This window comes from Lepeophtheirus salmonis, chromosome 10 (genome assembly GCF_016086655.4).
Source record: "Lepeophtheirus salmonis chromosome 10, UVic_Lsal_1.4, whole genome shotgun sequence".
Taxonomy (NCBI): Eukaryota; Metazoa; Arthropoda; class Copepoda; order Siphonostomatoida; family Caligidae; genus Lepeophtheirus; species Lepeophtheirus salmonis.
The window spans coordinates 16028006-16051143 of record NC_052140.2 but is presented as its reverse complement, the minus strand read 5'-3'; the positions used below and the strand labels follow the sequence as shown (position 1 = coordinate 16051143).

Below are 23138 nucleotides of genomic sequence, written 5' to 3'. Positions count from 1 at the left end.
AAAAAAGAATAAAAAAATTAAATTAAAAAAAAAAAAATAAAAAAAAAATTAAAAATTAAAAAAAAAAAAATTAAAAAAAAAAAAAAAAAATTATAAAATTAAAAAAAAAAAAAAAAAATTAAATAAAAAAAAATTAAAAATTAAAAAAAAATATTAAACTTTTTGAAATTAATTTTTAAAAATCCTGAGCTATTCATAGAATATCAAATTTTTTGCTTAGTTGTTTCGTTGCATAATTTGCTTGAATGACCTTTTTTTAAGAAAATAAATCTTCAAAAAAAAAAAAATTTAGCTAATTTTTTTTTCATCCTCACCAAAAAAATATTCGTGTAAAAAAGAAAAAAGTTCCTTTTTAAGGGGACTGCAGCACCTCCAGCCTACCCCTTGTGGATGCTCCTGCATAGGGGGGATTAGACCCAAAAACTATCAACTATTATTAACTACTTATATATATAGGTTTATTTTGTATATACAAGCAGAGGGTGCCGCGTTGCGGGGGTGAATAGAGGGAAATAGAAACAAAGAATGAGTGTAGAGAGAAAGGGATGTAGAAAGATACAGAAGGAAAAGAAAGAGAGATACTTAGAAAGGGAGAAGAAAATGGAGGTGTTATTTCGGTAAAAAACAGGCTCCTAATGATGTTGGAAGCCCAAAAAATATTATATGAACATGCTGTGTTATTCTTTACGTCTACTTCCTAAATTTTTGATTCAATATGTGATATTATCGAAAACAGACTTATAAATATATATAAAGAAGATAAAAAAGCGGGGAAACTTTAAGGGGGGTGTAAGGTCCACTTAAAAAGGAGCTAGCTACGCCACAGGTGCCAGTCATCTCCACTCATATAACCCATACTCAGACTTTTAAAGTATTTTTTGACAGTGACAGGTTTCCTCTGTATGTCGTGTGCTTCGCTGGATGGAGGAATGAACTCGGAAAGTGCGAGGCAATCACGCTCAGGGGGAAGTTCCTTTGAACGGGCAGAAGGCATTTTGCAGTTAAAATCGGGGTCACCAATGAAGGAATTACTAACTTAAACTGAATGTATTTCAACAAAGTTATCATATATGTAACATATAAAAGGGATCTCAACCTGTTTTGTCTTAAAAGTCCTATATATATCAGGGAAAATATCCAAAATTTACATCCTATCGGTATTGGAGAAAATTCTTGGAAATTTTGATATTTCATATGAATCAATCAGAAGAAAGGAGGGAGTCACGAGTCAAACAACAATGGTCAAAACATTATGGATAAGAATGAACACTGTGTAGCGCACAAAACCTCCGCCTAAAATCAAATTGAACTATGCATCTCGTTTTTTTTCAAAGTTATGGCCGATTATGCATTTTTTAAGGTTTTGTGATACCTTAACCTCTCAAAAATGAGTTCCCTCTTACTGTGACCATAAATAACCTTCGCACAAAGTTTGATCAAACTCAATCAGTAACTTCCGTCGTAATCCTCGTGACTAACAAACAAACATAGGTAAAAACATTTTATTAAAGAATAATACATAGTGATAATGAATATCATAGCTTATATTACTAAAAAATATTCAATTTAAATAAAAAAAAAAATATGAATCTCCTTGTTTCATTTTGTATTTTTTAAAGTTACCCTATTTTTTATGGAGGGGTTCATTATCATCAAATTTTTCCCGATCTCAATGCTAATTTACTGACGTTATGCCCAGTAAAAGAAAGATCGAGGAAAATCGATGGAAGATACATCTTACTTGGTCATCCATTTCAAGAGATGTTCGAATTCGGATTCCGAATCCACGAGAGACTAAGGGGGGATAATTCACTCGAGGAAAACTACTAAACTTCATAAGGGAGTAGAGTCAACTCCTTCCATGGGAATCAAATACCAACATTGAAACAGTAAAGCGATCCATTTACATATTAAAGGACAACTTTTATATTTAAAAATGGGATCACTTATAAAATAAAAAATGGAACAAAATAAAAAAAAAATATATATAGAGTGAACTACCAAAAACACTTTTATATAATTTTTATTTATTATAATTTTAATTTGGGAATTGTTTTAAGGGCAAAAAATGATTCCAAACGATAATCCTCCAGAATTACTTTAATCCCTGATATAGTAACTGATTTTGAGCCTTTTTTTCTGTTACATGTAGAGGAAAGTTTGTCGGATACAAAAAAATTGTAGATATAGTTTCTTTTTATCAGACGAGTTTTGGAACTTTTGTGTCTTTGAGGTATATTTTATAATTTCACACTAAATCTTGGATGCCCACTGGTGTTGGGGTTCGGTCTGGAAATCCTAGACTGGTCTAATACAGGCATGACATTTGTTAGACCGAACGAATTAGGTCATTTTAAAAGGTTTTGTCTGGATCGGTCTCATAAGAAAAATTAGGTATGGATCGGTCCAATGGTAAAATTTGGTTTAGATTCATCCAAATGGATCAGTCCAAAAGGAACAATTTGGTCTAGTTCGGTACCAAAAACATCGTTTTTATTTAAAATTCAGTAAGAACCAATTTTTCATATAAATTGTAAACGACGTCAAATTTGTTTTCAAATTATGACCACGGTACAATGTCGTCATGCCAAGTCTAAACATTGATAGCTCAGACTTTTCTTTTCTTCGTTGTCCCCCTTGGAATAAGGAACTCCGAATTCGAGCATCTTTTCGGGTGGATGATCAAGTTAAAAGTATATTCCTTTGACTTCTCCCTATTAGGTTATTAATATTGGAGAATACAGAAGTCTACTGAAGCATTAGGTGCTGTACCAAGTCTCACCACCAGTATCCACTCTTTATTTAAATTCATTTACTATGAGCAATGAGAAAAGGTATATAAATTCTAACATAGAAAGCGAGAGGGGATTGTTCTAATTGGCAATCTGAAGAGGCTTCCTCATTTTCCAAAACTGCTGTTATTGAGAAGGGAACATTCAAATATAAAGTAATCACTATTACGAAGAGTAACAATAAAAGATTGCTCAAGAGTTATAGGTGTGAGTCATTGTTGGACTAGCAGTAGAATTGAGGATCGAAATCAGAGTAATTTCAGCCCATATTTCCTTGCTATATACAGAGTGGGATTCGTGTTTATTTCCGTTCTCCCACGGCTACTTGGAGCTGATTAATTAAAACGTCGTGATGGTGAAGCTGCTCTCGTACAAAACATTCTTTTAATTGTCAGGATTAGCACAGTCATTTTCGACTTCTTAATTTTTACATAAGGATAGGAAATATTTTATTTACCACTGGCAATGAATATTTTACGTAGAGGGTGGTCTATTGAAATCTGAGAACTTACAAATTCAATAATTAATGAAGTTTGAGTGATTGAAATTGATTCATATTCGGATATATATGAAAGCATAAACAGTTAGTTACAAAACAAATCTACCTTACGCACAAGTCGAGAAAATGAAACTTGAACGTAATACACGAATTCCATTCGCACACTCCAAGTATTTGGGCGTCTTCAAGACCACGGTCTACGCCGTCAGCAAGTCCAAAAGGTTGTAGAGGAAGAATAAATCTCTCAAAAAAGCCAAACTAGACCTGTAGGAGTTTAAAAGAAAAACAGCCCAGGCGAATCCCCTCAAGTCCATGAAGGCCGATGCAAGAGATCTCATTGTTTAACACAAGACTGTCCAGACAGCTATAAACAAATGGATTAAAAAAAACCTTGTGAGGGCGAAGTGGCCAGTTTTTACACCAACAATGCAACAAACCCATCTCCTTCATTGCAAGAGTATTTTGAGTGAGTTTTCAATGATTCTTTTCTGTTCTTTAGAACTCTTTTTGACTCTTTTGGCCCACCCTACAGCCCTGATGCTAATCCTCTTGACTACACCTTTGGATGCATATCAAGGGAAGGCCTGCAGTATATGTCATCCAAGCACTGAGGCTCTCAAAGCCACTGCCAGCCAACACTTTGGTGCAATGATGGAGGACTACAATTGCAGTGGGTGCCATGCCTTCCATCGCCGCTGTGAAGCCTTAATTGACGCTAAGGCCGCCTACATTAATGATTCAGGGAGCTTAGATCTATTTAATGTATTAAATTTTTTGAAATAGTAATTTTAATTAATATTATATATATCTTGTTGAAGTATAAAATTCTAAGTGTTCAGATTTTAATGGACCACTCTCTACCTATTGGTAGAAAATCCACAAGACGAAACTTAATTTGTCTATTACAAATGGCTCATGCCATTAATTTATTAGGCTTATATTTCATCTAATTTATTTCCTATTTATTCGTTTTATTTATCTCTTCAAAGTATTTGTATGTATTGGCAATATCTGCTGTTTGAATAAATGCATTTTATATCCAATTAAGTATTAGGTGCATTTATTTGAAATATACCTTAATGATATATATGTAATTGTAAAAAGAATATCTTATGTTATATGTATAAACTGGGTAAACTGTATGAATGTAGAATACCGGATCGTCAAAAAGTTTTATAACATAACTTTAATTGCGTTTCAAGAGGTTTTTGTTAATTTTATGCAAAAGTTGCATTATAAAGAAGAACAGTGGATTGTTTACCTTTTAAAGGCCTTATTTGCCAAGTTTCTAGGATAAATATTAACAAAAATGTGAAGAAGTGGCTCGTTTAGTACGTGCTGGATTAAGCAATTCTGATATTGTAAAGATCCTTAATGTCTGCAGAACCTTCGTCTGGAGGGTCAGAGTTAAGATCAACATTGTGAAGCCATCAGTGGTCGTCATAGAAGCGGAAGGTCCATCAAACTTAAGCAGAAACGGTTTCCAATGCTGTAAAAATAGCTGGTTCCAAGTCTCTCCGACATATTGAATGCCCCTTAACAACAACTACTATTTGATCGATGCAAAAAAAGCTTTACTATAACCTGAGGTATCACGAAAATCGAATTTTGTTTTTCTCAGACGAGAAGACATTTACAGTTAATTCCGTGTACAATATGAAGCCAATTTGGTTCCCCGTTGGATACAGATTGTCTAGCAAGGATTACTTGATGATTTTGCTAACAATTTTTTTTAAAGCAATCGAAGAAAGCCAATTATTGGTTTCAACAGGACGGTACTCCTGCACCTACGGCAAAAATTGCGCAGAATTGGATGGCCAAAAAAATGAAGTTCTGACATTGAAAGCCCGGACCTGAATCCCCTTGATTACAGCATCTATTGGTGAATTGAAAACAAGGCCTCTAGATAACGTCACAGCAGTATTGAGTCCCTAAAGCAATCGGTTTAGAAAGAGTGGCGATCAATGTTGAAGCAATACATTGTCAACGTGTTCAATGCATTCTGGGGTCGTGTGGTGCGTTTGATTGAGGCCCAAGGTGCTCAAATTCATTAAAAATGTTCTCTAATGAGTAATAAACAAGTTCCAATTAAAAAAAAGTTCTCTAGAATTTCATATAAAGCCGCTAAGTGTAATTAATTGTTCTACGTTCATTATGTTCCAAGACTTTCTCACAGTACGTCGTACATTTACTGTATTGTACAGATTAATTTGTTGAACTGAAACTGTGCATATCGGGTGAAAACTAGTTTTTATGTGCAGTCCTGTTCAGTCTTAGAATCGATCATATCAGTCCTTGGGACCGGTCCTTAAGACCGTCATTCCTTCGACCTATAAGTATTACTAGAACTGATTGATAAAAAAGGAAGAAGAATTAAAGTTAAGTGACGTCATCAATCACTGAAAGGGAAAGGACCATGACTGAACTGGACGGGACTGCAGTATTCGGTACTAAAGAGGGACTGAAACAACAACAGTTTTTAACTACTCCCTCTAAAGTAAGAATTCTCGCCTATCTTTGATGTAAATTGATTTAAAAATGAATAATAAAAGTGAGTTCTTTTATAATTTATAATATTTTCCCTGCATTATTGGTATTTAAAATGAAAATTCTCCTTTTTAATGCAGTAATTCCTTTTCTCCCTCAAAAATAATATAACAGGAACCTGGTATTAAAAAGGGTCTTTTTCAAGTGTATCAAATATCTCACCCCCGCCTTCTTCTCGTGTTCTACATAAAACCCATCTCTACTCATTAGACAACGCGCTCGGGAGATATCATTCTCCTGAACTCAATGTTTGTAGGTTCGATTCACAGTCACACAGAGAAAAAGGAAATATACATAATGGAAATTGACTTCAAAGATCATTTTTAGGTCAAATGGAGTAATTGTAATACTATAATGTTTACTTATACTGAATCAGTGCAAGACCAATAAAAAAGACATAAGAAAAATTAACTCGTAGGTAACCAATTATCCTCAATTGTGGTACTATTCTTCATATGATATATGACATCCTTTACAGATTAACAACAATTAATAAAAGTTCTAAGAATCAACGAAGTAGTATTAGAAGTAGAAAATTGATTTTTATAAAAAAAATAAAAATAAATTTTTCACCAAAGTGGAATAACTCTGTTAGGAATAAACTGCTCCGTCATAAGACGAATATTTGATCATCGTGTATAATTAATAGAGATGTAAAAAGTATGCCTGAGAAAATGTAAAAAAATTAAAATAAATATAGCAATATTGTGGCTTGGTTGTGGGAATTTTGTTGAAAAAAAACAATAACCTACAACTAAAACATTTTGAAAAGAATTTCAAATGTTAACAGCTGTTCACAAAAAAATTGAAAAATTTAATTTCTCAGAGAAAAAATTAAAAACTTTAATTTTTTGAAAAAATTTCAAAAATTAAATTTCAAAAAAAATTATAATATTAATTTTTTTTGGAAAATAATTTCAAAAATCCATAGTTGTCCACAAAATATGAAATTTTATGGATACAAATTTCAAAAATACATAGCTATCCAAAAAAAATATTCAATGTCTATGGCTATTCTCAAAAAAGTTTATTTTTATAGAAAACTTCAAAAATTAAATTTAAAATCACAAGTTTTTGGGATTTTTTTTTCAAAAATCTATAGATATCTACAAAAAATTATATATTTTTGAGAAAAAAACTCAAAAATCGTCATTTGTTCAGAAAAAAATTAATTTTTTGGAAAAAATACTCTAAATATTTAATTTTTTGGAAAAAATTCTAATATTCTAATTGTTGGAACAAAATTTGTAAAATCACATTTTTGGGGGAAAAATTGAATAATTGGGATATTAGGGTGGGGCTACTACCCCTCCAACGCCCTTGTAATATGTCTACTAACATAGATCACTACAAACTATGGTCTTGTTTGCTTAGTAAAATGTTTGAATTTTCAAAATTAGTGAGACCACTAATAATAAGGACGTCTTTAATTTATTGTATCCCACAACTTTTCATCCACGAGAGAAACTGAAGGAAAAAGCCCCAAAATCAATTGGTAGTTGGCCAATTCTTCATATTGATGGAATTACTATGATATAATTAATTACTTGTTTCTAATTCTTCAAAGGTAAACAACAGTTTATATGTAAACATCCCATCAATTTTCAAAATAATAATAGGAAATAACATAGCAGAAAAATTGATAGCTGACAAAAAAGAAATTTTTAAGTTAGTTAAGATATACATATAGGGATTATATAGGAATGGGCAAAACGTAGAGAAAAATAACAGTTTTAAGATTAATAAAAGAAAAAACTGTTGGTGCTATCGTTCTTTTTTATTATTTGTTCATTCTTTAATAGATTGTCGGAGATGCAAGAATCTCTCTCTGAATGATGAAGTCTTGCCTGCTTTTAGCGGTTTTTTTTTAAATGAACAATATAAACAAGGGTTGTTTGAAAAGTCTGTATAAAGTCTGAGAGATGGAACTACTGACGTGTATCGAGTTTATGTTTAGTTAGTAGCATCTCTTTGAAGAACACACACCAACTTTAAGCCAGATATGTCTATTTATTTCTGTTTAGTATTCCTTTGAAACAAGGAAGTGGAGTTATTTTGTGATGTTATGGTGATGGATGAAAGAAGAGTGAAGGTTTGTGAGATTGTTAGTGCTTTAAGCATCTTGAGTTGTAACCCTTTTTCCATTAATTTTGCGACCATATCTGCTGAAGTGTGACCTGGTGCATTGTCGTGATGGAAAAGGAGTTTTTTGTGCGATAATCCTGAGCTGCACTTTCCTTGTAGCGCAGTCTTCAAACGGTCCAATAACGATAAATAAATATGAAACTGTAACAGTTTTACTCTTTTCCAGAGAATTGATCGAATTTCAAACAGAAAATAATTCACCGATATGGCTGAAAGTTGATGTGTGTTCTTCCAAGAGATGCTACTAACTAACCATAAACTCGATACGCGTCAGTAGTGTCATCTCTCGGACATTACACGGACTTTTCGCATGACCCTCGTTTGTTAAAATATAATTGTACAATATTTCAAATGTTGAAGGCTCTTCTTTTTATCACAATAACTCATTTTCTCTCTCTAAAAAAATAAAACAGGGAGATTATGTTAACTGGGGTATTAATTTCGTAATATTGTAATTAGAGTTGACATTTTTGTATCTAAAAATATGTTTAGAAATTAGAAAAGGAAAACTTTTGTGCTGTGTTTTTTTTGGTTCATTAATTAATAGGTCGTCGTAAATGGTATTGACTGTTCTCTCTGAAGTAAGGAGTCTCGTCTATATTTGGTACGAATTGTTTTAAAATTGAATGGTAACATTAGTATATATGACTTTAAATATAATTATTATACTTATCCTGAACTAATGCTATTTTAAATGCAGAAGGTCTCCTGTTTGTATCAGTAATTCATTTTCCCCTCCCAAAATCATATAACAAGCTGCTGATATTAACAAAGGGTCTTAATTCAAGTAGTATTATATGTTTCGCTCCTGCCTTCTCCTTGTGCTCTTTTTTTCATTACAAACATGTCAACTCTAATTTTAAGTGTAACTCCTGCCTTCAACTTGCACTTTACAAAATGTAAATATTCCTAAGGATATTTACATTTAAAAAAATAGGCTTACCCTTTTCACATCTATAATAGTTAAATACCAATCCGTAGTTTTTTGTTTATATTATATACCTTAATATCTGTACATATACCGATATTCACATAATTTTAGATTTCTAAGAAGAATCGAATTACAGTTCTTAATTTGTTCCTTGAAAACATTGAATGAATGTTGTGGTAATCATGGAATAAAACATAATTGGATTAATAATTGAAGTAAATATATGAATGCGCATTTATTATATAAATTATGTTAATCAATGAAGAAATATTGAGATAATTGGAGATATATTATATATTGTGATTCTATCCAGGGGCATCGACAGGATAATTTTTTTTTAGGGGGGGATAAGCTTTTTTTAAATAATTTTTCAAAAATCCTGTTCACAAAAAAATTCATTTTTTTGTGAAAAGAATTTGAAAAATCTATGTTTATTCACAGAAAATTAAGAAGTTGGGGAAAAAAATTAAAAAACTTCATAGCTATTCACTGAAAGTTATTTTTTTGAAAAAAAAAATGACAAAAATTAAATTTAAAATGTAAAAATGCTAGGAAAATAATTTAAAAATTTCATAGCTCTTCGTATAAATAAATTTTTTGAAAAAAAAAATTGGAAAAAAAAATTGAAAAAAAAAATTAAATTTAAAATATTTGAATGTTCTAGTAAAGAGGAAAAAAACCCTTTCCCTGTGGAAGCCCCTGCTATCTATTGATAACAAGATTGATAGATATCGTCAGAGAGAAATATACAAAAGGAATCTTTCATAAACAACCTGGATCTTTTTTTTTAATAACTCTTAGCCCCTCTCTCATGTGGACTTTTGTGAATATTTTCTTGGTTCCCACTAGAACCGGATGTTTATTTATTAGTTTCTTCCTCTCCTCTAAAAACTTGATTCTAATATAATAAAATGCAGGGCCCTTTTGATATTTTTTTTCTTTTGTATATAATTTTTTTTTAAATGCTCTTTTTGTTGCATTTATAAACTGTCATTACTAAAAGAAAAAAGTTAATCCCATTTCTATTTTGTCAAATGTTTGTCTCATGTTGCCTGTCATTTTAGGGACGTTATTCAGGTCTACGGGGTTTTAATTTAACCTCATTACCAACAAAGGTATACGTAGTTTTCGTTCAGACCTTTCTCCCCCTAAGTGGAAATGTGATTTGTGAATCCACTAAAGTTCTGGATACTACCACTAGTGGTCCATAATACTTGTTTGAACTCACTTAGATTATGATGCTACCAAAGATTGACTCTTGGAAGTTCCTATTATATGGTCATATAAATATATGAACTAATCAGAAAAAAAAACCCGATAGCACCAACCTTTTTTCTTTTTATCCTCCCTAAGCTGTATTTTTTCTCTACAAAAACCACACCCCTATATTACATATGATCTCAAATTGTCAATTGAGTCCTTTGGTCGTTGTGAGACAACTAAGAGATGGAATGAAGCATGAAACTTTAAGTTTCCAGGGTGTGTGTCCTGTTTCCATAACAAAATCAAACATTTTGGTAATGATATGAGATTTCTTTAAGTACATTCATGTAGAAGGAAAAACAAAATATTAAGAACATAATACGATCGAATTATATCCTTAAGACTCCTTAAGTAGCAATTATATCAATGTGAATGAGACCCTTTAAAAAGAAAGCTAAGAATGAAGAAGTAGAAAAATATATAAATGTGGAAAACACTTTTCTTGAGGAGAATTAAATCTTAATTAATTCAATTACATTTATATAGACCATGGATTTCATTTGATTGACGTTCAAATAATCAAATTCATAAATAGTTGAAAATTAAGGTGTGTTACCAAATACAAAAAAAATCATGATAAATCATGTTCAAAAATGCTAACGAAAATCAACTTAAAAAAACGGGTGATTCTCCCGATTTTCATGTGTTTTATTCGAAATGGTTCATGTGTGTTGAAGTAAAAATCCCATGATAAATTAAATTATGCATCGTGGTATATGGGGGTTCAAAGACAATTCCTATGTAACATGGAGTAATTGTCATACTATAATGTTATCTTATACTTTATCTGAACAATGAGGGGTTTTGTCAATTTATTATGGTGACACCATTTTTTCTTAAAATTTAAGTTGGACCGAAATAATTGAAATCATAATGACTGAGTATTTCTCGACAGAAACCAAACACTATTAATGAGCCAATGATTATGATCAATTGCTTATCTATTGTTCATTTTATAACTAGGAAATTGTTAACAAGAACTAATTCAAATGCAACCAATCAACGTCAATCTCTGTTATTTCAATTAAAGGAACATTAAAAAATAGTTATTAAACTCTTTATGGATTGCATCCACAATAGAGTAGCGTAGATTGGAAGAATCAGAAAAACCTATTTGCGCGTAAAAGAACTAGAACAATTGCTGGAATGGGTTAAAAACTGTATGCAGTGTGGGATTTAGCACGAAGGGGCATTTAGAACAACCCTGTATACTTGCTAAATGATGTGTAATTATTATTATAAATTCTCACACAAAGGTTATTCTTGTAGAATGTAGGTACAACATTCGTAATAAAAAAACACAGAGAATAAGCATTGTGAGTCATCACTAATCTAAATAGGTTATATACAATAATGAAAATTAAGTGTAGAATGAGCATGTTATAAAAACCCCGAAAATCAACATGGTAACCCTGAAAATTTGAACAATGCTTTAGAGGATAGAAAAAATAATGCTCATGACGTTTCATTTGATCAACTACAATCAGTTGTGACAAGAGAGGAAGGAATAAAGGATATAAAAAAAGACATTTGCTGGAATACCTCCAATGTATATCCTCAATTCTACTATGATTCCAACAAAGACTTACAATTATAACTCCCCAACAAATCCCCAGGGCTACACTACGTCTTTTATGAGTACACACGAACGTTCAAACAGGTTTTGAATATAATTGAATCTATTTAGGAAAGGATATTCACTAACTCACTAATTACGAATTAACGGGCTAGCTAAAAAACACACCAGATTTACATCTTTAGCTCTTCAAAAAACAAAAACAATTTCTGAATTTTTTTGTGAAGAGTCGTGAATTTTTGAAAAAATTTCCCAAAAAATTTAATTTTTAAATTTTTTTTCCAACAGATTTTAACTTTTGGATTTTTTCCAAAATATTAAAAAGAATATATATATATATAATCCTTTGGACGCCCCTGAATGATGTTTATATTGTAAATGTATTTAATGTATGTATTTTCAATTTGTTGTCTTGCAAACAAAACAAAACAATGGATTAAGAATTATGCCTACGGATTATAGCACTTGAATTAATGTATTGTTTAGGATTAAGGCAGTAATACACATAATTAGTGTAATAATTATATGTAATCAATTATCACAAAATATTTTAATATGTAAGTTTTATGAAATGCGTATTATTTATATTGTACTTAAAACTAGAATGGGCACTCTGTAGAGTGCAGAACCTTCGCCTAAAATCAAATTGAGTGATGTATCTCAATTTCTTTCAAAGTTATGGTCGAACATGTATTTGTATGCTTTCTTTGACATTAGATTTGACCTATAAACTTGACCTCGCAAAAATTAAAGCCTCGTACTATGACCATATTTAATCTTCGTACAAAGTTTGATGAAAATCGATCAGTAACTTGTGTCGTAATCCTGGTGACTAACAAACAGTGCAAAAACATAACCTCAGTTTAACTTCGTTGAAAAGGTAATAATTCACCTTCGATCATCAACTGATGCCCCATTCACAAGAGTAATACTTTCAAAATTATGATGTATTTCTTTTATGCGGATTTAAAAAGTTTTGCATACACATAAAGAGTACATCTGCTTAATCCGATCTTGCTTGTACATTGTACAAGTTGTAAATTGTGAGAACAAGTCACTCAGGAAAATCAAGGAAGAATTTAAATCTATTATATTTCACCAATGTCCAAGGATCAACGTCTGGATTATACATAAAAAGACCAAGAAGTCATTCTCCATAGGTCAATATGCTTCATTCTTCCACCAAATCGCCCATGGGGACCTACTTTAGAGTCACCAATTAAAAGAAGGATTTCATATGTTCATTTTACCATTTGCCCTTTGCTCAGCCGGGCGTCTGCCATTTCTTAGTGGAGGGCCATGGTACTTCACTCCCAATATCAGTTACTATTAGTGTCAAATTTGCAGAAAAATCCTGATTTTTTCGATAGGGTAATGTAACCCCTTGTGTGCTCCCTGTCTCAAGGAATGCCTTTACTCGTGATCACGATTAACCTCAAACAATTCATTCCAGTGATAAACAGTTTCCTCAATAACTAATAAGAAAGTGTTCGTCTTTATACTCGTAATCGGTTGGAATAGGATGCGTATCGATTATATTAGCTTAGTACTATTTCACTAAAAAGAACCTTTATAGCATAATTATAACGAAGGAGAAAGTTCTTTAGAGTATGAATTAATCCTTCTTGAAGAAATCAAGGATGAATAAGTTGACCTGAAGATCTTTTTGTCAGAGAAGATCTTGATATTCGACGATCTTTTTATGCTAACAATAACATCTTTGACCTCTCCATGCAATTGGCTTTCATTTTTTTTTAGCCAGTTAAGGAAAGGAGAGCAAACATAGGACCTCAATCCAATCTTGATAATGTGACAATGTATCGTCATCACCGTAAATCCTAAATCTTTCGAAATTGAAATTTATTTTCGATCGTATTCCACCTATTCCGTGAGGTTTTTCTATGAAATCATCCCGTTTATTTGATCCTCCAGAACCTTCTTGTCTTATGATTATACCATCTGGATATTTCTCAGCTTTCGAATCTGCTTGGATACATTTGGCGTTCTCTCTCCTACATTTCTAGATCAAAGGACCTCAAATCAACACCAACTAATGCCGTGTTTAATTGTACATCCAATGAAGTCATTTTAATTATATATTCGTCCTTACTTTAGATACAATTTTTTCTTACAACCCAGTTTATGATTTAATTGAGTATTGAGATAAAAGTATGCATTTAATTAAAAAAAATTGACCAGAAATATTTTTTTCGGTTATACCTTCAGCAAAAATACAAGTCTCAATGCCACAATACGGGACTTAAACTTGTCATACACGTATTCCACAGTGTCTTCGGGCGGGTTATTTCAAAAAAATATAATATTGGAAACTTAATTTTGAAAAAAAAAATATAATATTGGAAAATTATAACAAGAAAGTTAATTTTTTTCTCCCAAAAACCAGGCCTCCCTCAAAATATAATCCTGTAGTCCATTCTACGTACATATATGCATCACGTAAAAAACCAATAACAAATCAATACCAAACAAAGGCTTAAGTTTATTATGTTGTCCAGGAGATTCAAAGATATAATTAATTACGTCTTATTATGCGGACGTTGATTTGATTACACATTTGATAGGCTTCTCTTCTAAAACTTATTCTTTTGGTTTGTATAATAGATTAATTATAATTAATTGGAAGAATGAATATAGTTGAAAAAATAACTTTAGATTTAATTAATTGATTACAGTATTTTTTGCAGAAATAATAATTATAATTTTTCCCCATCTCTCTAGATTGATATATTTCACGTAATGTTGGATAGGTTCTAGAACTTATTTGCATATCAGTCTTCCTTAAACTAAACAAGTTTGTATTTCCTAGAAATCTACAACCATGTCTATATTATTAAAGCAAAAGGTTATTTGTTTTTCATGTGTTTATATACAACATATCAGGTTTGAGTGTATCAAGTACATACTTGATCAAAGGAGTAAGAATGCAATCGAGCCCCGACAATGATGAATCATGGAATCCTAGACACATACAAAATATATTCCATGGATGAACGAGACATAAAATGAAACAAATAAAAACGGGAGGAAAATTGTACACGGATTAAACTTCAAATGACTGTCAAATTATTTAGTGTTTATATTGTTTTCATTTTTCGGGGCTAAGCCCCTTAGCTCCCTCCCTGCAAAAAGGAGAAAAAAATGAATTGTTGTCATACATTTGCAGTCGGGCCTTAGTTTCTCCCATCCCTGATGATCTAACAGTATGAGTAGACATGGGAAAAACGACTACGAGAAAACACAATATACATAATGATTAGAAAAGAATAAAAGGTTGGCGCGAATGCTCCTTTTTACTCTGTTCATTATATATGGTGATCATCGTGGTGTTGCAATCTTCTTCTGAAAGAAGAATTATCAACTATTTTTTGTTTCAAGTGTTTGAGAATTCATAATCAAATAAATATATTTGTATTTTTATATAGCTATAATATTTTCCTTCCATTAATGGTCTTTTAAATGTAGAAGGTAATCCATTTTCTTCTCCAAAAATCAAATTACTGACAGCTGATACTAACTATGGTCTTCATTAACTATATATATCTTGTGTGCAATTTCTAACTTGTAGGATCTAATTATACAAGTTGTAATCAAAAAATGAGATGAATAATTTTAAATGAAACATTCACAGTACATGGAATAAGGATACTACAAATATTGAATATCCCGTCAATGGATAATATAATTAAAGAGTAATTTTTGACTATTCTAATACAAATGTCTAAAATATAAGTATTCTCTGGAACATTATATAGCCTTCAATTGCCCACCTTCATATTATTTATGAATACATAATAACAATGTATTTTGAATTGATAGTATGAATGAACCTAATTGGTAATTATTCCTACCTATGTCGTAATTAAATAATGTCTTTATGTCGAAGAAATTGGAAATTGTACAATTTGCTTATACAAGTTGCAAATTGTACATCATAACTTGTACACGACTTGTATATATTTACATAAATTTAAGGGTCCAGTAATATCATAAATTTCGCTCCTGCCTTCTCCTTGGGTCATCCGAAAATCCTGTCCATAGTTAACCATAAGCAATGATGAAAATCCAGTATAGAATGGGCATGTAAAAAAACAAAGAAACTGAAAATCAATATGGTAACCCTGACGATTTGAAGAATGTGGTGGATGAGAGAAAGAATAATGCTCACGATGTTTCATTAGACAGGCTACAGTTAGCTGTGACTTAGAAAGAAGGGAAACAGGATATAAAGAGGACAGGAAATAGTCATCAAAAACACTTTTAAATAAGTATTATTGATCCTACTTTTAATTTGGAGATTGTTTTAAGGGTAAAAAATGAGTATGAACGATAACAGTCTCAAATTACTAAAATCCCAGATATTTCAGAATTCCGATGACTGAGAGAAAAACTGAGATCAGAATAAGGAAGTTGTAGTCTCTCCTACTCAATAATATGAATGAGACTTATTAATTATTGGAAGGTTTGAATGAATAATTAAGTACTAAAAATGCTTCGTGTCTCACCATCTCAATCCCACTTCCTTTTTTTTTTTTATCTATTACAATATTTATAAATTAGGTAAAAATTGTCATGAGAGCAATTGCCGGTTGTTCCATGGAAATTAGAACAACACTTCTATTAACTAGTGATGCGACGATTAATCAGAATCGGGTGTTTTTTCTGGAATCAGAACCGGGAAAATAATGTTCAATTTCAGATTCCGATTCTTATTTATTACTACTAGTTAAATATAAATTATTTTTCTAAGTTATGAAAAAAAAAAAAAAAATACCCCACCCCCAATTAAGGAATTTTGCTTTTTACAGATTATTTTTTAAATATGTTTTCCAATAAATTCAATTTTCTGTGAGTAGCTATGTATTTTTGAAAATTTACTCCAAAAAATTTAATTTACTTTTTTGAGAACAGATGTAGATTTTAAGATTATTTTTTAATATTTGATTTATATTTGAAATTTTGAAAAAAAATTCCAAAAAAATAGTATTTGAAACTTTTTCCGATAGATTTAATTTTTGTAATTAGCTATGGATTTTTGAAATTTTGGAACCGGTTCTTAACTTTTTTTAAATATGAAGATGGTTTCTATAGCCAAATAAGATATATGTATTAATTGCATTGCACATATCTTGATAAAAATATTCATGTTTTAATTATGATGCAATATTATCAAAGCATAATATATTTTTCCTCGACTATCTAATTTATGCTAATATATATAACTGAATAATAATAATAAAAAAAAAGAGAAAAACCCACAATTACGTCAAAAGGGATTCATTTGACTTTCTTTAAGGATCGTCAAGTTAGGAGTTGACGATACCAGACTACAGTTCTAGATTAGGACTGAATAGGATCAATAATTACCGGACAAAGGGTAAAACTTTAATGAAAGTTTTTGGATCTTTCTTTATTGGTGGGACCCTGTTTTTACACAGATTTTTGTCATATATCTATACCAATTGGCTTGTAATAATAGTACAGGGTTCGTCCAGAAGGGGGGTTGAAGGGGCTGTGGCCGCTTAAATAAATGAATTTTTGATTTTTGCTAGAAAATTTAATATTTGAAATTGTTTGTGAATAGTTATACATTTTTGAAATTTATTTGGAATTTTTGGAAAAAATTCCAAAAACCAAGCAGCCCCCCCCCCCCATCCCAATATAATCCTGCAGACATCCTCGAGTACTTTTTCTACACAAGGGATAAGTTGTCATCACTTTATAATAGAATATTCAATCAGTCATTCCCGGAAAGGATTTTTAAGCATGTAATGAAACCACAAAACACGTCATATCAGTTGACACCCTTGATAACTAATATTAAATATTCCTTCATTTTTTCTTTTTCATTGTTCATAGTGGGAAATTCATGAATATGGGATTATATGCAAATAAGGCGACTAAACTATATCCATGGTAAGTATTAAAAAAATAGTAAAAAAAAAAAAATTATTAAGTTTAAAATGCGTAATACAAAAATTATTAAGATTAAAATGTGTAAATAAAAAAATGTGGGGAAGACAAATCTTTACCGAAATTTATAGTTTGACATTTCAAAAATGTTAAACACAATATATTTGCCCCCTTTTTTACTCTGATATATTACTGTGTATAATAATTAAAAAAATGGCTCATTTGGGACAAGGAAAGATGGCTGATTTGGAAATAGGAAAAATGCCGTCTTTATTCCAGGTATCTAGAATTCCATGACTATATTAAGTACTTGATCAGTATTTACAACGTCACTACGTTATAAAAAAAAATGAGCCCAGTCATGGCGTATAGGTACTCTCAAATTTCCAATCTCCTACCTCAAACAAAATTTTATTTTATAAAAAAACGAAAAATAAGAATTTCCTTTATAAGAAAAATCCTCAAATTTCGGACAATTCCTAGGTCATATGGAGTACAGGGCTTGATGATACAATTTCCAGATTCTTTGGGTTGCATAAGAACCAAAGAACATCCTCATATCATTTTCTTTTTTTTTAATCCTGCGTAATGTACGGACAAACTATATTCATTCAGTCTAATTTCTTCACAACTATACTACTGGAGATTCAGTTTGCAGACGAGGAACAGAAATGTGCTGCATCCACTATGTTTAATTTACTTTGAAGGACAAATCAGCAACTGCGACATCTGTATCACCTCTAGGAAGTCAATGCATTACATCCAGGAAACCAGGAAGAAAGTGGAGGATATGAAGAACACACGGGTGACTGTTTCGAGGTTGGAGAGGTAACATGAGGACTCAAGGAAGGTCGAAGACATAGACTTTATAGAAAAGGTGCAGATCATTATGGAACAGTCTCCAACGAGATCGTTCGTCTCAATCGGAAATGATCTTGAAGTCAGTGACACGTCAGGATGTGTTAATAAGTATCTCATATGACAGTTTTACAAGATGCTACAACATGGTGACCAAGGACCAGTGCCCCTCCCCTCCCAGCATCTCCATTCTTAATCCGATGGATAATTTTGTCGGGGCTATCTTGAGGAACAAACTAATAGACGTCACCACACAATAAGGTGGCTTCACTCAAGGATCACTTTGGATCCATGATCAGGAGCCTCTTTATCCCGTTTCAGAGGATGTATCGAGGTCGTGATCCTGGACGAGGGCAATTATCGAAAATTACCGAATTACTGATACCTATATTGGTCTCGAAAACCAAAATATCGATATGAACCAACGACGGAACTCAGTAGATAATGCGCTCGGAGTATTTATTTCTTAAATTGAATATACGTCAGTATTTACTGGTTATTGTTACGAGTCTGATCGAGATACGAATTAAAAAAAGAAGGACGCACAGGCTATAAATCAGTAACCCTCATACAAATATTGATAAAAGTGTTGGAAATAAGAATTGAGAATAAAAGTATTAAAACTACATAGTTTAATTTTTTTTTCTTCAAAAAATTAATAAATAAAAAAAATGCTTAATCTCAATTTATTTATTATTTACTAACGGGATCTCGATATTTTCCAGGATATCATAATTTAAAAATTTGTTTCCAGGGAAATGATAACCTTTGATACATATATATATATATAAAGCTGTATAATATTTACTCTACTTAAACAAATATACACAAATGACAGTATTTTAAAGAATATTTAGTGCTTCGTAAACACAAAAATAGTACTAAACACAAATTAAAGAATTCCAAAGCTATTGTTTGATGATATCATATATGTATACAATGTATGCCAGCGAATCATTCAGTAGGATTTAAACTTGTTTAGAGCAAGTACCCCTTATTATAAAAATCTATTTAAAGTTACATGAGCTTATTCTATAATCCAATTTGAACATTTTTTTAAAAGCAATATTCGTATTACGATTGAGAGCGACAATAGAGGTTCAAAGAAAAAGGATATCCAACTTGTTTGACGCTAATGTCAAGGTAGTAGAAACTGTCAGGATCGTCGTCTGCTCGGAGAGGATTCTCTTCAAGGTGAAGAAGCTGAAACAGGATTGCCGAGCCTCGCACGGAGTCCTGGCAGGGATGGTCTCAACATGCTTTTTTGGACTCGATGAAAGAAAAGATAGACAGGAGCCCGATGAAGAGCTTGAGATAATAATAATAGTTAAATTTTATTGCAAAACTAAAAAAAATATAACTAAATAGCTATGATTTGTTTATATTTTTGTCTAAAAATATGAATTTTGAATTTATTTTCCAAAAAAAAAAAAAAAAAAACTAAGCCCTCCACAAATTATAATCCTTGGGACGCCCCCGAAGGGATTATGGTCAAAGGAATTTTGACTGTCGTCATGCTCGGACCTGAGCCCCCCTGACTATGAGTTGTGGGGTGCCATTGGGAAGAAGGCTTGTGCGACATCTCAACCCAATGTGGAGCCCCTGAAGGCTGCGGTGGACAAGAAGTGGGAGGACATGAGTGAAGATTTTGTGAAGAAGACTTGCTTGGCCTTCCGCCCAAGTATAGAGGCCATGCTTGCGGCCAAAGGAGGTCATTTTGCGAAATAATATAGCTAATGACATTTCAATACACAGGTAAACATTTAAATTCTCTCCCTTTTCTATTTTGAAAATCTGGGGGGAGATTGTAGACGGGAATCAATTACTGCACGATTCACTGCCGCACATTAAACTATATAAACACTTAAAAAAAGATTTTTGATTCTAATTTCATACAAATATTAGCCATAGTCAAGAGCCTTCAATTAATATACTCGTATGAGACTTTGTATAGCTCCGATATGGCCCCTTCCAAACATAATCGATCATATCCTTTTCTATAATTGAAGTCATACAATCTTTAAATGCAATTTACTACGCCCCTGAAGAAGTTATCAAAATAACGTATTAATAAAAATGTAAGATAATTTGACTAATTCTTGTCTTGTGTTTTCGTCACAATAACATATATATTATGGAGTGAACAGGTTTTACTTTATTTGGAATATGAATGTTGTAATTGCAGGAGGCCAAGATATGGACGTTGAACTCCACAAATGAACTGTCTTTTTGAACATATCAAAGCATTAAAGTAAAATTCAAAATAAATCATTTATAATTTGCAAATGCCTATATTTGCCTGTGGAATTTTTTTTTTGTATTTCCCGCCATTTTTTTATAATTAAATATATTTCGTTATTAATGGTCACATCGTATCATTCGATAATGCATTGTAAAGGTGTGAGTGATTACTACAAACGCTTATGAAGAATATTCTTGTTGGCCGGTTCAATGGTGAGTTCTTGTACGTCGAGTATGGATGTTTCAAAGGAAGAAATTTGCTATATTTTACATTTTTACAACCTGAGAAAAACACAAAAAAAAAAACGTCGAAAGCAACCAAGAAAATTTGCAATGTATACGGGGCAGATAATATTTCGATTCGTGATATACAACAATGGTTCGAGCAATTTTTTCCCCGCTCAATTCTGCCCTCTACAGTGAACAACTCAACCACCGTTTGAAGATGACAATCTAACAGAAGTGAACAGCATTGATGAGTAGGAGACAACAAGACACCAGGACGGGCACATCTTTGATGATGTGCCAGAAGCTCATTTGTACCCTCCATACAGTTGGCATCTGACAACAAGTCACTAACACTTGTTACTGTGAATGGCCAACGCGCATGGGGCTAAAAATTTGGCCTCAATAGAGGTCAGTGAAAATTGGCTGTCCGACTTTTTTTGCCAAAAGGGAAATGGGCCTTTACGAGAAGGGCATCCTAAATTTGGATTGACAACACGTTATTGAACAGAAAAGGACATACTTGGCTTAAATCGGATTATTTTAACAGTTCTTATAAGACATTGAAATAAAGCAAAAAATACGAAATTACTTCTTTCCCCACTTATTATTTGAAAAAAAAAAATAAAAAAAAAAAATAAGAGAAGGGTCTTTCAGGTCAATTTAATTTAATTTTTAAGACTATATTGCCTTACTTATTACCAGTTGACAATTAGATAATCATGCAATAATTGGTAATTATTTATGTATATTTACCTTCAAATGTTCTCTTCCTTGTAGGACTGAGAATTGAGTTTGATGCAGGATTTATATTGAGGAAAAAAACCACAGTAGTAGTATAAAACACTTTGGTAGTGGAAATTGCAAAAATGTATCAAGTATTGGTATTTTTCAAAACCAATTTTTTTTGTCAAAAGATATTATCGTATATTAGTCTATGCACTCTAAGTAAATATATTTATTTGTAAGCTCAGAATGACACTCTTTTTAGTAAAACAGAGAGGATCTCTCTCTTAAAAGTGAATACTTCTGTCGAATGATTCAAACGACTTACCAAATGATTTTTCATATAATATATGTAAGCGCCCCGTTTTTAAAAAAAGGGAAAAAAATTGTCTATATATATATTCTAATAAAATAAAAACAAGCAAGAATATAAGAGAAGAAAAGAAAAGAGAGCACTCACAGCAAGCTTCTAAGTAAAGAAAGAGGGAGAAGAAAAGAGAAGGAACAACTGGAGAGCTCTTCAAGTAGAGAGAGAGAGCTGAAAGCGGTGGGGGGGGGGGAAGAAAAAGGGAGATTATAAAGGATGATAGCATATACCAATGAAGGATGGCAGTCCGTGTATGAAATACATAAAAGGACTCTACTTATTATATAATAGTTATTTTAAATTAAAGTTTGTCAATTTGAAAGGGATATATATTATAGCAAAAAAATAAATGTTTTTGTAATATCATTCTTGTATGTAAGTATATCTTTTGATGACATAATTGTTGTACCTAGTAGAATAAGAATAAGAAGTGAAAGAGAGAAACAGGGGGTAGGAATAAGATTAAGAGTGGGCCTTTTTTGGCATCCTCCTTCTTCGTAATATCTTCAGAAATAATAAAAAGAAAGTCATATGGAAACTTTCCTTTTTTCATCATATGTTAAATAAATCCTTTTTATTTAAAAAAAAAAAGTAATAACTTCGAATTTGAAGCTACTCATATTATTGACTCCTTACTAAAAAGCTATTGAAACCCTTCTCATCTATTCCTTAATTAATTTCTTATGAGTATGTGAGCAGGAATGCCATTCAGAATTTTATAATATCCTTAGATTCCCCCCCATAAAATTACCAAGAATCAACACTGAAATCCTAAGAATATAATAATAGTTGACAGATTATCCATTCCATTTGATACTGCTCCACTTGAATCCATTATCTTTATATACACATGTTACATGTTGTGCAAAATGCCTCGGCAATTTATAAAATTCCCAATAGAGTGTTCATTTCACGTTCATTTACATTCCTTGGTTAAATAATTGGGGGTAATTTAAGTGCTAAACAATTCATTGGAAGCAATTTGATTATCCTACAATTTCATTGCAAGCAATTTGATAATCGTTTGCATTTTCCTT

At 31.6% G+C, this 23138-nt stretch overlaps 1 protein-coding gene across 1 annotated transcript in view; it reads right to left on the bottom strand.

Annotated features, from left to right (window-relative positions):
- Window positions 1-22103, bottom strand: part of Pde6 (phosphodiesterase 6) — a 58618-nt gene extending 36515 nt beyond the window's left edge. Inside the window, exon 1 of the mRNA XM_040720306.2 lies at window positions 21765-22103. The gene's annotated coding sequence lies outside the window, so the exon portion shown is untranslated. The remainder of the gene's footprint in view (window positions 1-21764) is intronic.
- Between the last annotated feature and the right edge of the window lie 1035 nt (window positions 22104-23138).